This window comes from Gouania willdenowi, chromosome 13 (genome assembly GCF_900634775.1).
Source record: "Gouania willdenowi chromosome 13, fGouWil2.1, whole genome shotgun sequence".
NCBI classification, from domain to species: domain Eukaryota; kingdom Metazoa; phylum Chordata; class Actinopteri; order Blenniiformes; family Gobiesocidae; genus Gouania; species Gouania willdenowi.
In genome coordinates, this window is record NC_041056.1 from 31,799,442 (window position 1) to 31,814,598 (window position 15,157).

The window sequence follows — 15,157 nt, forward strand, 5'->3', positions numbered from 1 at the left end:
TAAATTTTGGTTCTATAGTAAACAATGCAAAACTGCATAATAGTTTTTTTTCTTTTTAAAAGTGCAACTGAAAATGTATTTTGTGCCTTAACAACTGGATTTAAAAACAAAAACAAAACAGTCATTGCAATGATTTACGTCAGATATTTGTTTGGACCAGCAGAGGGCGCTGGTAAACCAGTGGTCGGTTGGCATGCAGAAATTCTTGCAGTGACGAAGAGATGCTATGCGCTAGCAGACAGAGCTAATCGAAAAACGTGACTTTTACAGATATTCAGGTAATATTACAGATATTCTTTTGGTGCTAAAGGGGTAAGGAATCATTTATGAACATGTTTAAGAGTAGAAGGCGGCCAGAAAGAAAGTAGTGGCAGATTCCGCCCACCGCGTACACTGCTGGAGAAGAGAAGGGATAAATATATAGCGCCCTCTGCTGTTTAAAAACAGTACTCCAATTCAATTTTCAAATTATCGATGTCAAACGTGATACCTATGAATCGATTTTTAACTGCCTTACGATTAATCGTCGATGTCAGCAGGCTGTGAAACTCACCGAGTTGGATGTGTCGCTGGTGGGTGAACTCAGCATTAGCCAATCAGGACGCAGAACACAATGTGCGTTCATACGCTGTAAAAAAAATCCATCCAAAATTACACTGTAAAAAAAAAATCAGCGAAACCCCGAAGCCGCGAAAGGTGAACCACGTTATAGCGAGGAACTACTGTATTATGGAATTCATTTTTTTTTTTTCATTTTAAATCAACATGCATGAATTACTTTTAATCAATTAATGGGGAGATAATCAATAATCAAATCGAGTCTAACCGAATCGACCTGAAAAAATTAATCGTTAGATTCATCGATGCATCAAAAAAATAATCGCTAGATTAATCGTTTAAAAAAATAATAATTTATCCCACCCATATAATGGATGCTTTCTGCACACAAAGGCAGGAACCAAATTTTTAATTATGTAAATGTTTTTTTAAAAGAAAAGGGACTCATGGCCTTGTGTTAACTGTACATGAAGAGTGGTGGACAGTCATTAATTTGAACCTGGTGGATTGAGATCTTTATTTCACAGACTCGTGGTGTGAAAAACTGGATGTGCTGGCTCATCTGTTGAACCAAGCTGTGTATAAAGTATCACTTACACTTGATCTGTGTTGGTGATTAACACCTTTAATTTATAAGACAACTTGTTGATGGGGTTCATATTTGGAAGTCCCTCACCCTTGAAGCACATGTACAAGAACAGAAAATGTAATGATGCCTTACACCTACAAATAAGTGTTGCACACGGGTAGAGTTTGCTTCATTTGCTTCCAAGCACCTAATTGATAACAAGGGAAAAGAAAACCTGCTCAGCACAAGTTCACACCTGTGTGTGTTCAACTACTCCACTCATGTGTCATGTGCGCACACTTCCAGTCAGTAGCTTAGCATGTAAAAAATAAAAGTGACACTTAAACAGGAAAAAACCTGTGTTGGCGGTGTCAGGGTAAAAAATGTTTACCTCCTAGCTGCCATTAGTTTTGTATTTATTTGTTTATTTACTGTGTTCAAAATATTTACAGAGCTCACGGATTGGGTCAGTACAAAGTGTTCCAATTATAAATATGGTAAACGTTAATAAATGTATTATGATAAATGCTTGTGATATATATTGGCATGTTTTTAAATTTTAGCATGTTTTATGTATAACTATGTATCACTGTATACCTTTCTCTGTTTTATGCTGGGGACCTGGTCTGAAATCATGGCATTGGTTACTATTTTTTTTTTTTTTTTTTAAATGTAACAATGTAACAATTGTCTCTGTTGTTTTGTCCCATCCTAAATAAAACATAAATACAAACATAAATTAACTACTGATATTTCTGCTACCAGCCTGGACCCACAAAGGTGAAACCAAGTTCCCCTGCGATGCTTAAAGTGGATAATGTGTTACATTTGAGGCTCTCTAAACAATATTAATTCCAATAAAACCTGAGGTTTTGTGAAATTCTGTTATCAGCATAATCCAAATTGTCCTCACTTGTATTAAACGTAATAAGATTCAACCCAATAAAAACCTCCAATGCTCCTACGCGTTAAGAAGAGCCAGATGAGGTGGCTCAGGCAGTTTAGGATGCCCCCCGGATGCCTCCCCAGTGAGACTATGACCACGTTTACATGGGAACTGTAATTCCTCTTTAAAGCAGAATAAAATGTTAATTCCTGTTTAACCTGACCTTGTAAACACTTAATTCCTAATGCTAATTTAATTCTGCATTAAACTTAATTCCAAATTAGGTGGCTGGTTTATTCTGTTTTTAATTCTGAATTAAATAATTCCTCTTTCTTGTAAACAGTTAACAACATTTTAAGCCACTTTAAGTTCATTCCAATTGTTCTGCGCATGTACGACTTGCGGCAATGATGCGCTGGGTGACAACATAATCCAACATGGCGGCCCGGAGTAAAGCCAACACTATTTAATGAGCCTTAAAAAACATGGATATAATGAAAAAAGGGGATGGATGGAAGCATAAACATGTGCACATTAACACGAACACATGAACTTATCACACATGGAGATCAGCAAACGGAACGGCTTAATTGGACGGGGGAAGCCTGTTCATCCGGAGACGGAGTAAATGCGTCCTTGTACTGTGCACAGGCTGTAATATCACCAAGTTTATCATTTTAACGGTTATTAGAGCTTCTATCTTTACCAGGGAGCAACTATTAACTCCTGGTTATTGTTTTTCGGAGTTTTACTGGGCTTTTGTGAGCTTTTCCGTGAACCAAAGTGTCGCTTCAAAACTACAATCAAAATAAAGGTGAAAACTAGGGCTGTACGAGTTTGACAAAGAACCTAATTGCGATTTTTCTGACAGATATTGCGATTGCGATTTTGATTTGATTTACAATCTTGGCTGGCCTGGGAACGCCTCGGGATCCCCCCGGAAGAGCTGGATGAAGTGGTCAGGGTGGGGGAAGTCTGGGCCTCCCTGCCATGGATGCTGCCCCCGCGACCCGACAACGGATAAGCAGAAGAAAATGGATGTATGGATGAAAGTGACCAAACAGCACTAATTATACTTTTAATATTTCAAAAAGGTCCATTGGTATAGGCTTGCACAGACCAGGATCACCTTGTTAATAGCTTTGAATGGTGAAGTAATAGTAAAATCCCAAAAAAATTAAAAGGTTCTTTTTCAAGATTGAACTTAATCTCTTATTTAGGCTTGCACCAACAAACAATAAATGGCAAATTCCATCAAAGCAACCACTTAACATGACATTAAAACAATGTGTATTAAGCTTCAAAGGCAAAATATGTTAGGTTTAGGATATGCAGCCATGCAGTAAACATTACATCTGTCTTTAGGTCGAACTTAGTGGTGCCCTCAAACTTTTTGCCTTCTGGAGTCTGGCAGCAGTTCACTAATGATGATCTCATGCTAAAGTTTAAAATGTGCAGCATGAGTTATTCATATTAAATTATGACAGAATCTGGAGGCTGCTTTACAAACAGGGTTGTAGCTTAATGATCATGTTGGTGAGAGGCCAAATAGGTGCAATAGGCAGATACTTACAGTAATAATATCAGGAAAAAAGACATCAAAAGCTATAAAAATGTGAAGACCTTTTAAAGTGGTACAAAATCATATTGTAATTTGGTAATTACTTTCTCTTTCACAAACAGCTGTAGATCTATAGTATCTGAAACTGGGGTGTCATAGCTAATCCTCCCATGAAACCCTAGGGTGTACTTTAGGATGGACTTGGCTTGTAAGAATCTTAATCAGAAATCTAATGTAATAGTATGGCTTAAGTTGCCCCTAATTACTAGCTGACTTGCAAAAGAGTGGCCTGTTTTTAAGGAAATTGAAGTGGCAGCATAATAATAGTGAATAGGTTTTCCGTATCATGCTCATTGTACCATTACCATCTTTGTTTGACAACTAGCTTGATCTCAATTTCTGTGTGGCTCAACATGAATAAAAAGCACTTTCTTTTATCCATGTGTGCATTTTAGGTTTTTTTGGTAATCAAGTATTCTGTCAATTTTCAATTTATCGATTAAACCAAAAAAAAAAAAAAATCTAAAATCTCTTTATTACTGTTCTAAAATATGCTGCTTTCTTGAATCATTTCATTAACTTTACCACATGGAAGACACAGTCTTGTGTGTGACAGACAGGTTGGCCTATTAATGTGAGCACCCTGTGTAAAAGCTCACAGTGCAGCCTGGCTGCAGCGGTGAATGTGGGATGACAATTTAAAAAACAACACAATTAGGGTTGTCCCGATCCGATAATGATATCAGATATCGGTTTGATATCAGCCAGAAAATGAATATCGGATTTTATCGGACTGCATCTAAATTTGCCGATATAATATATATTGGTTTTTTGGATTTATTTTTTTCAATATCTTCTATTTTTAATTTTTTAATTTATTTTATTCAATCATAGAATATTCTTATTCTATAAGGTTAATTATATGTGATCCATTGGTTTATAATAAGTCTGTGTTTTTAATAATCAAGCCTTTTCTAACATTCCACACAACAAAATAAGTAATAAAAGTATGTATGATTCGTGATGATATCATATCGGATCAATATCAGCATCGACAAAGATGCAATGCTGCAATATCGGCATCGTATCGGAAGTGAAAAAGTTGTGTTCGAGACATCCCTAAACACAATGCAGTGATTATTGCTTGATTCAACATTCTGGGCATCAATGTGTTCTGAGCAGGTACCAGTCCAGGGGCTGCGAGCCACCCCAAATCAGAATGAACGCACAGAGCCCACACGTACACACCAACATGCCATGCTGCACTCAGTGCAACACATAGAACACATCACAGTGCGCACCCAGTGTCCGTCCTTGTGAGATGCTGAATAAGCTTTTTCTGTGGAACACCGCCGGCTCCCTTTCCAACTCTTCACTCAGGCAGGTTCATCTTAGTGAACCACGACCCTAAATAATGAGGGAGTTTGATCCAGATGAATGAAATCTGAGATAAAAGGTACAACGCCTCTCCTCGAGAGAAAACATACTTTGTGCCATTTACAAGATGGCAGACAAAGTGGATGCTCCGTCGACTCATTAGTTGTGTGTTGTGATGAAACAGCGAGCTAACACCGCGGTCAGCGCACGCTTGATGGCCGAATTTCAACACGTGAGCACTAACGCATCTTCTAAGCAGAGATTGAGTTATGTTCCTGTTGACAGACGAATCCTTACACAGCAGCACGTTTCACAGAGATCATCTGCACTTCATCAAGTCTGTACTCGGTCCGCTAAAGTAAAAGAGTCGATGGAGAAGGCTTAGAGAGTAGAGGTAACTACAGACTAGCAACTCAACGCTACATAAACGTTAAAGCCCACACCATTGAGACGATGATTGGGAAATTAAAAACTACATTCTCCAAGCACGAGCGACGTTTGAATCACACACAGGCCAAAACATTGGTGCAGTTCCGAGAGAGGCAGATAATGAATGGAAAGTCCAAAGTATAAAGGACCTAAGACAAAAGCTTCCAAAACTTCGATGTTTGAGAAATAATAAATAATAATTATAAAAAAAAACATTTAGATTGGTAAATTAAAATTAGAAATATTGATATTTATACTATTAATAAATTATTTAAGTAAATTAAATTCTTTATTTGTGAAGCAAAACACCAACTTTTGCAATCAAATTGTTCTTCATCATCAATGATTTGTTGCACATTTGTTACTCTTCTTTTGGAATTTCATATAATATAATGAGTAGTTAATATTGTGAGCCCCATAATGTTTTCTCGTTTCTATCGTGGGATGACATATTTTTACCGGTGAGAATGTTTATGACTATAAATCATAAACGATAAAATATCGTACATTCCTACATGTGACATTATAAAACTGCATTGACTACAAGACAGCCATGTAGGTATTTGTACAGGCATTAAATGCCAAATATGTGGATACACCAAACACCAACTAAGATTCCCAGAGGTGAAACAGGTGTGGGTTGTAACAGCCCGGATCATTTCCCTGTCTTTTGGCATCAACAGAATAATGGCATGTTGCCAGTGTGAAAATTATGTCCAACATCTGCTACAAACAAGTCTATTGTGGCCACTGTCGACACATTCAGGAAAGTCTGTGAAGGCAGATGATGAACTTGTAGCAAGCCTGCATATACCCTAATGATTCTGTTCACTCATTCTCCAGCTGCTATCGATTAATTGCTTTATTCCACTTACTTTGGTATTAAACTAAAAAGGTCCCATGAAGCTTCCTTGACCAAATCGTATTTTCATGTCACTACACACAAGAGCAGAGACTGGGAAGTCAACAAACCATCAATTGGACATGACTTTTGGGCTCATTTCCTGACGTGCACTTTGTTTTGTGCTGTCAAAACAGGGTACTATGTCACTTTGGTGTTGATGCTTAAAGCTAGGGTTGGCAGATACACTTTTTAAGTTTTTGGTTGAAATTGTCTCTTTGTCCTGACAGAAATTAAGATCTTATGTGCTCTGAAAAAAGAACAAAGAGAATCTGTCAAATGTAGCAGCTGAAAACCTGTAATAATATTGACCAATGGGAAAAAAACTAACCGTTTATTTTAACCAATCACGTCTCCCTGTCTCCCTACTCGTTCTCGACCCCTCGCATGCACGAGCTCACACTGAAAACGTGTCACCACTGACAGAATTAAAATGTTTTTTAACATATATGATGGTAAAGTTTATTGTTTATTGACTCCCGAATGAGACATGAAACAACAAAGTTTTTACACAACACAAGCGATGAGCTGAGGTCCTCTTCTGCAGCAGCTGTGCGTGTGCATGTGAGTCAAATGGAGCACAGGGGGGAGGGGGGTAAAGGCAGAGCCATCAGGGAGGCTACATTCAAAATCATGCTAGCTTTTGAAAATCACCTACCCTATCTTTAATGGGGACATATCATGCTAAATCCACTTTTTTAGCCCTTAAATGCATTTTGTTGTATATTTAGAGTGCTTAGAAGTACAGAAAAAATCAAATTAGTCTCTTCAGGTGCTCCGTAGATATCTTTATATTCTGTTTTGCTCATATTTTTCAATCTGTTTCGATTTTTCTATTCTCTATTATGTTTTTTGAACTATTACATCACAGTATTTGCAGCGGAACTGCCAAATTAGGACATCGACTCCAGGCCCAACACTTCGAGCAATCCGCCATTTTTATTTCTCGCTTTTATTTTGTAGTCCAAGCTCAAGGATGCCGAAGTTACGAGAGGATAAGTCAAAATGTTCAGTTGTTGGATGTAGTAACCCACACGCTTCATTACACAGTCTCCCAGCATCAGAAACTTTTCGAAGTGCCTGGTTGAGTTTTATTTTTCCCGGAAATGTACCCACATCTGTGGGTAAGGTCATTTTTGTGTGCGCGAAGCACTTCAAGGATGACTGCTTCAGCAACCTCCACCAGTATAAAGAAGGATTTGCCAAAAGACTTTGTCTGATTGAGGGTTCAATTCCTTCTATCTTTGGAGACGATGAACAGAGCACTTCGGTAAGCTGTAAATAACACTAAAAAGTGTGATGATAATTGTTTTGTTAGCATTAGCAGTTGCACCGTCTTCAGACTTCATATGTTCACGCTGTGTGCTCGTTTTAGATCCTTGATGATATGGCCTACGTAATTTAATTTAAGTCTAAAGTTTTCATTAGTCATTTCATTTTGCCGTTTTTGTCTTTGAAAAGACTGTATTAAAATGCATTTCGTGACGTTAGCTTGGCGCTAGCGTTAGCTCGGTGCTTGTGTTAGCTCACTTGTTAGGGTTCTGCAGGTTCATCATCTTCATTTTCATCTCGCTCCGCCGGGTCCGACTCTGGCTGGAACATGTAAAGCTGGATGGACAAGTCTTCTGTTGTTGACATTTTGTAAATAACTTCTGAATAAAAAGTTTATACGCCGCTACATAGCCGTATCTCTTCTATCAAACTACAAAAATGGCCGAGCAGGGTGGAGTTGAACCGAGTGTCACCTGAAGAGGGGGCGGGGTATGGAGTGTCTCATTTGCATTTAAAGAGACAAAACGAGTTGCTCTCAGAAGCACATCAGAAAAGGGGTAGAAAAGGGGCCTGTGGAGCTATAATAATGAGGAATTCAGATCCAAGCATTGCAGTTCCGCTTTATATAGACCACAACTGTATGATTTATATGTAAAAAGGAAGGATTTAAAACCATGATATGTCCCCTTTAACTATTATGATTGTATCATCATCAGTAGATCATGCAGAGACAATGACACATTTTGCTAAATGACATATTGTTGCTGATAAATTATATTATCTTCATTATTTTTTAGACAAACTTAACCACTAACGTAATATTAAATAATAATGATGCAAACACACCCTTTCAAATGCAACAAACTTTTAATCCTCATGAGTATTTTTTACCATTGTCATTGGAATGTCACAATAAATGAGGGGAAGCGGTGTGGCTTTGCGACGGTGAAGCGTGTGCTAAAGTGGCCGTGAGCTGGCCAGGGAAGCTGCAGGAGCACCCTTTACATGCTTGCACCTGCTAGTTCAGGCCGTCACGGCTTCACAACCGTGGCCGAAGAAGGTGCTTTCATGTTACGCTATGTAGCCCGCCTCCCACCACAGACACAAAGAGACTGGATGACTGACAGGAGGGTCCACTCTGTTCATCCCGATAAAAAACAAACATCCAGCCTCTTTGGAGGCAGGAGACGGGGAAAACAAACATGCAAGCATATGACAGTATATTGAGGCCGGCAAGGTTATTGAGTTTATTTTCATTTACTGTGTGATTCATTGTCCTAGGCCTAATCATCAGTGAACAGGGATAGTAAAGACTTGACACCTAGTTGTTTCAAAGTCTGCAGTTATATTAAAGCCTCAATTCATATAGTAATTGTCAGAAAACACACCATTTAAAATAAACGACTATGAAGATGAATGCCACCATATGTTGTAAATATTGATGAAAACGACGGATTGCATCCACCCTTCTCTCAAAGGAAATTAACTCTCTGAACCAACTGTGGCATATATTGAGTGTTGGAGTTGATTACAGCTGGAAAGCACAAACCACAACACTGAAGCTCACACCCTGTCTAAATGGAACACTCAAATGCCATCACACAACAGTTGGTGTTATTTTTGACATATGGTTTCCCTCACATTCCCCTGCATGTTACCTCAGGACTCTTCAGGGTGTGACTCCTAAATCTAGCAGAGGGTTGCTTGTGACCTCTATCGCCTTCTTCTTGTCTTGGACAAAGTAGAGTCTGGTTGGACAAATTTCTTGATCTTGTGTATAACTTGAACAGGCAACCAAAAGTTTTGTATAAAGTATAAATGCAATCGTGCATGAGGTTCAAAATGGGGTTAGAAAAAAAAATTCTAATTCTTACTTGCTTCTTGCCAGAGTGATACAATTACAAATAAAAAAAATACATCAAAAATGTGTTGACTATTTTATAGTCTGAGCCTGACAATGACATTGGAGAACTGAGCAAAGACAGACAGAATGACGTTGAGTCCAGACAGTTTCATACATTTGAAGGGGAAAAAATCTAAAATTTCACGCCAACACAAAATGACAAAGACTACAATACTGCTGGCAATTTGAGCTGACCCAACCAGCTTTCCCCAGAATTCCAGGAGTAGCTGGGAACAATATATACACACACACACACACACACACACCACCAGCAGTGGAGCAGAAGCACCAGTATGCAGCAACAGGCAACCCCCAAGCTTGGATATGAGGGATCCAGTGAAACCCCCACCCAATTCTCTCTCTGTGTCTTTCTGTCATACACAGTGAAGGAGAGAGAGGGGCCTGTAGAGCGCTGGCATTTGGCACGAACAGACGCTCACAAAGCCTTCGGGACCCTAGAGATGAAGGAAGAAAAGGGAGGGAGGAGGAGTGGGAGTTGTTGCAGCAATGCCATTTTCAAGCAGGCAGCCTGTGGAGCAGCGCTTTCAGGGAGCACAGAGAACAAAACGAACAGAGAGGGCCTCCATATCCTCACTCTCCTGCCCTGTCTTCCTCCCTGTGGAGGTCAGCGTGCTCAGCAGGGAGGTCATTCACTGCCAGCAGCAGCACGGCAGCTCTTCTCTGCACAATCTCCTGTGCATGCTGCATACACGAAAACAACCAAATTGTTGCAAAAATTCCATAAAAAATGCTTATACTGTTTATTGTGTTTAAACATATTGTAGGAGTAAATGAGTGGGCGATTGTGGGTCAGCTCTGGAAATCTGCCCAGAGGGTACCGTAGCTTAGCCTTCATTGCCTTGCAAAACTGATCTGGATAAGTAGTATATGTGCAGCATGAATGGGGTATTGAAGATGGAAATAAGTAAAAGTGATTGCTTTGGGAATATTGTAGAAAAAGTGCTCTGTGATCAGCAAAATTCTCAGCGGTAAATAACATCCCTGTTATGTATGGGACTGCCAAACGGTGGAGGAGTCACAATGTCTATGTTGAGCCTGAAATTATCAGCAATAAGCACATGGGCATCAGGGATGGAATTATTCCTAAATTACCACTCTAATTATTAGCCATTTTAGCTCTCTAGTGCTATTATCTGTGAGCTCATGTTCCAGTATAGCAGAGATTCTGGTTTTAAGGCCACTTTGCTTCTGACTTTCATGCAAAATTTTCCCACAAAGCAAGTGACAATTTGTACTACTTGGAGGATTTTGTGTGAACATTTCCCGCTCACCTGCACAAGGTTTAAAGTTCGGGGCAAACATAAAACTGATTATAGAAGCTGCATATGAGCATCAGTTGTTTTTCAAGAAATAGCGTTCAGTGGTTACATTTCTATTCTTTCAGACACACAAAGAGATAAACTGATTGATTCTGTTAGAAAGTAAGACTGTTACAGAATGAAAACTGCTTTGATTATTAAGAGATAGCATGGTGTCATCTGCACATGTACACATGCAGTTTGTGATTTGAATTTGTATATAGGGGTTTATTTTTGCTGACCTAAAATATTTCATAAAATACTTTCATATGCTCTATATATTAATATATCATAATTCCCAATTACATATATACTAGGGCTGAACAATTTTGGAAAATAATCTAATGGCGATTTTTTTCTTTAATATTACGATTGCGAATTTAATATGCAATTATTTTTTCAAGGGCCTCTTGTCATGTATTTTTCAATGAACACAAGCAATAAATCAATCTGTTTCATAATAAACAATTTCAGATTTATTTAATATTTACATAAATATAAAATATAACTACATTTTAAAGCAATACAATCACAAAGCAAACAAATCTGTGGCTTTACCTCTTCAACATATCTAACTAACGTCATGTTTCATGAAACATGTAAACGTGGACTGCACTTCTTAAACACTCTCTGAACTTAACAGGACAGTAAAAAACAGGACAAGAAAAAAAAAATTGCAGCCTTTGCGATTAGAAAATCGCGTTTTATGATATCACGATAAAATCGCAAATGCAATTAATCGTTCAGCCCTAATATATACATAGGAAAATTGAGATTGAGTGATATTTTTAACTAACAGAAATATGACTTGTGTTTGGGTTGCTTACTAATCAGAAAAAAGTTATCTTGTTTCTGATATTGACTATCTTTAGTATTCTACTACTGCTGAATAACGCTTCTATGTGTGGCTTCCTGTGAGTCATTTTTGTATGGTTTATGCATCATTTTGAGGATTACAAATAAAGAGGTGAAATTGCTGTCTTTAGATGCTGCAGTTTGTGTCAAGCAAAACTGAATCTTCTTAGGAATGTACGAATGGTATGAGATAAGACTTTAATTTGCAGAAGCAGCAAGTCATGTAGCACACTAACACTCGCAGCCACCCAGGTAGCTGCGGAGCAGGTGAAAGGGAAGCAGGTGATGAGAAAGTGATGGGGGAGGTGTTGGGAAAAGGTGGAGAGCAGGATAGGTTGTACCAGGCGGAGGAGGTGAGTGAATGGGCAGCTGTGTGGGTGTGTGGCTCTGAGCTGTTTGTTGAAAGGTGAGAGGAAGCAGTCTATGCCTTTTTCCTTTAAACACATGTGTCTATAGTAAATGAATGAGCACACAGCACAGCCACCCCCTCTTACATCTTGATGGTTTCTGCAGATCTCTACCAGTTAAAAAAAAAAAAAAAAAAGGACAGCTTCAGCAGCTCCACCCTGTAGATCATCACATTGCTGACTGCTGTTACCTTCAAGATGCACACACACACACACACACACACACAATAAATGCCCAAGGGACACTTGTGACCAGTACCAGTTGTTGCTTCCATCTGTCTGTCTGCAGCAGCACATGCATGCACCTCTCTAAACTGAAACATCTACATGCTGCCATCCCACTCAGCCAAAAAGACTCAGAACATCCTGGGCTATTTCTTTATCTCTGTGCTTCCAGGCAAATGAAATGGCACACTAATTGGGATTCCTGTATTCGAATCTCAGAGCAGTCCAGCTGTGCCAGTGGATGTGCACAATTGTAGCCAGTGATGGTATGGGAGTGATTCCCGTACAGGGCGCGGGGAGGCCTGCATTGTTGGGCTTTTTTATCCTCCTCAGACAGTGAAGTTGCTGGTTTAAATCAATAACCCACAAATGCACCTGCCTCCATGCAGAATCTTCAGAACGCTTCCTTAAAGCCTAGCCCATCAGATAAGAATGATCATTCTATTCTGCACCTCTGTTTGTAATGCAAAGACGATGCAACGACATCTGCACAGTGATCAGGTCCAGGGGGCTGCAGAGGAAGGTGGTCGGACCTCCGGTTGTCCTGTAAAGGCTGGTTTTCATCATTCTTCCGTACGCACCGTGTGCTGTCGCCTGGAGCCACATTGCAAACGCACCAATTCTACACACATACACACACGATCAACTGTATTAAATTAGAAGTTTACATGCTCGGGTTACCCCTATCATCCGACTCAAATGAAGAGAGAGATGACCCATCCCCTCAATGGCAGCTGTCCCCCGTATTTACGCAGCCCCTCTGCTCCGCTGCAGCGTTCCAACTTTCCCTGGTTAATGTGCGCGCACTCACCCGGACATGCTGCTCTGTATTCCGTGAGGGAAAGTCCAACCAACTCGGTACCATCCACAAGCACAGGGCAGCTCCGTGTCTGACTGATAGCCGGCTGGCTGAATGGCTGTTAGCACCGATCCGTACCGAGCTGCGCGCTCACGACGGAGCCGGGCAGTGCGCGCATGCAGCGGTGCGCGGGCACAGCGCAGCCTGCCGGAGAGCTCACACAACTGAACTGAAAAATATATAAATAAATAAACGATGCCTTTAGAAGTAACCTGTTTCTGATGTGCATGGAATTCAAATGCATTTATTATTGAATTTTACTGATTTGAGGCCCTACGTTTAAAGTACATAAGACAAACATTTGGTGTTTATGAATTATTCTCCTGCTACTGTAATTACATATTTATGTATCTATTTATTTATTTTTATCTGAGTACAATTTTATTGATTTTTCACGTTCTTTTGCTCCGGTGTCAAAACGCCTTTTGAATTTACCATTGTCACCTAAATTAATAAATGTAAAAAAAAATATATATATATATATATATATATATAATTAGAGTACAATATTTTGGTAAGATTGGCCTTTACATAATGTCACTTTATAAGGCAACAGTTTCTTTGAATGTAAGGATTAGAGGTTTCAAGATAGTGATGTCTCCATTGTAAACCAACAGCTCTATTAAAGTGAACAATCGGAGTGGGCTCTATATTAAAAATAACCAACAATATTTTCTTTCATTGTAATGCATTTAAATGAAACGTGATTGGTCAGTGTGTGGTTGGTTTCATGGTATAGTAGAGGTCAATGTCTCCTCTGAGGAACAGGGAGGGGCTACAGAATAAGACAGAGACAGAGCTGCACACAAAAAGAAGCCATGCAGGGAGGGAGAAATGAAAGAGTGACAGGACTCCGTGTTATGTATATTCCCACTGAAAAAAGCTTGGTGGAAAGGTGATAGAAATGAGTAAAAGAAAAACGTGGACACATTCTAATGTCATGGGCAGTTCAACAGCAGAGTGTAGGCTGTGCCATAGTAAGTAAGTAAGTAAGTAAGTAAGTAAGTAAGTAGTTTATTTATAAATCGCTTTTTGCAGATAAAATCACAAAGTGCTGTACAGAGTTGTGGTAAAAGTACAAGTGCAACACAATAGAATAATAAAACAAAAGTGTATAAATACCATAAGAACAGCAACATTAAAGGACAAATAAAAATTAAAATCCAGTTAACTAAAAGCTTTACTGTAAAGTGTAGTCTTCAGCAGTTTTTTTAAAAGTGTCCACACAGTTGAGCTCCCTGAGAGACTGGTGCAGGTTATTCCAGAGTCTGGGAGCTACAGCCTGGAACGCCAGGTCTCCTCTGGTTTTAAATTTAGTTTTTGGGGTCTTTAGGAGACCCTGACCTGAAGACAGAAGGCATCGCCCTGATGAGTAGGGGCACAACAAGTCCGAGATAAATTTAGGGGCCTGACCATGTAATGCTCAGAACGTGAGAACTAATATTTTATATTCTATGCGAAACTTAAATGGAAGCCAGTGCAGAGTAGCAAGAATGGGGGTAATATGGGATGTTCTCGAAGCACCAGTTAAAAGTCTGGCAGCAGCGTTCTGAACGATCTGGAGTCTGTTTAGGGTCGACTTATTAAAACAAGTAAAAACAGAATTCCAGTAGTCAATACGAGATGATATAAATGCGTGTATATATACATATTTTGCGTGTATATATACATATTATATATCATACAAAATTTGTATAATATTAAAATACTATCATATTGAAAGAGTAACACTTAGAAAGTAGATTAGATTGAAAATAGTTCATATTCTTAAAAAAAAAGTAGATAACATCAAGAATATGTTGAAAAAAACTATTTACAATATAGAGAGAAAACTGGTTGTTATAGACAGCAGTTTGTTTCCAGCAGCATCTCAGATCATATCACTTCAAATCCACTGCAGCACCAAACACAGCTGCTCATTTAATTAAAGATGCCAGTTAAAGAGTTGAATCTTTGCCCTGAATCAGGAAAGATTCAGTGCAAACCCCCCCTGCTTTGCCTGGTGGGGGGATTTATTCCGTCTGTTATTACTCTCCC

At 39.1% G+C, this 15,157-nt stretch overlaps 1 protein-coding gene across 1 annotated transcript in view; it reads right to left on the bottom strand.

Moving 5' to 3' along the window:
• fat3a (FAT atypical cadherin 3a) overlaps nt 1-13,202 on the bottom strand; it is a 228,197-nt gene extending 214,995 nt beyond the window's left edge. Inside the window, 1 exon segment of the mRNA XM_028463835.1 lies at nt 13,073-13,202. The gene's annotated coding sequence lies outside the window, so the exon portion shown is untranslated.
• Between the last annotated feature and the right edge of the window lie 1,955 nt (nt 13,203-15,157).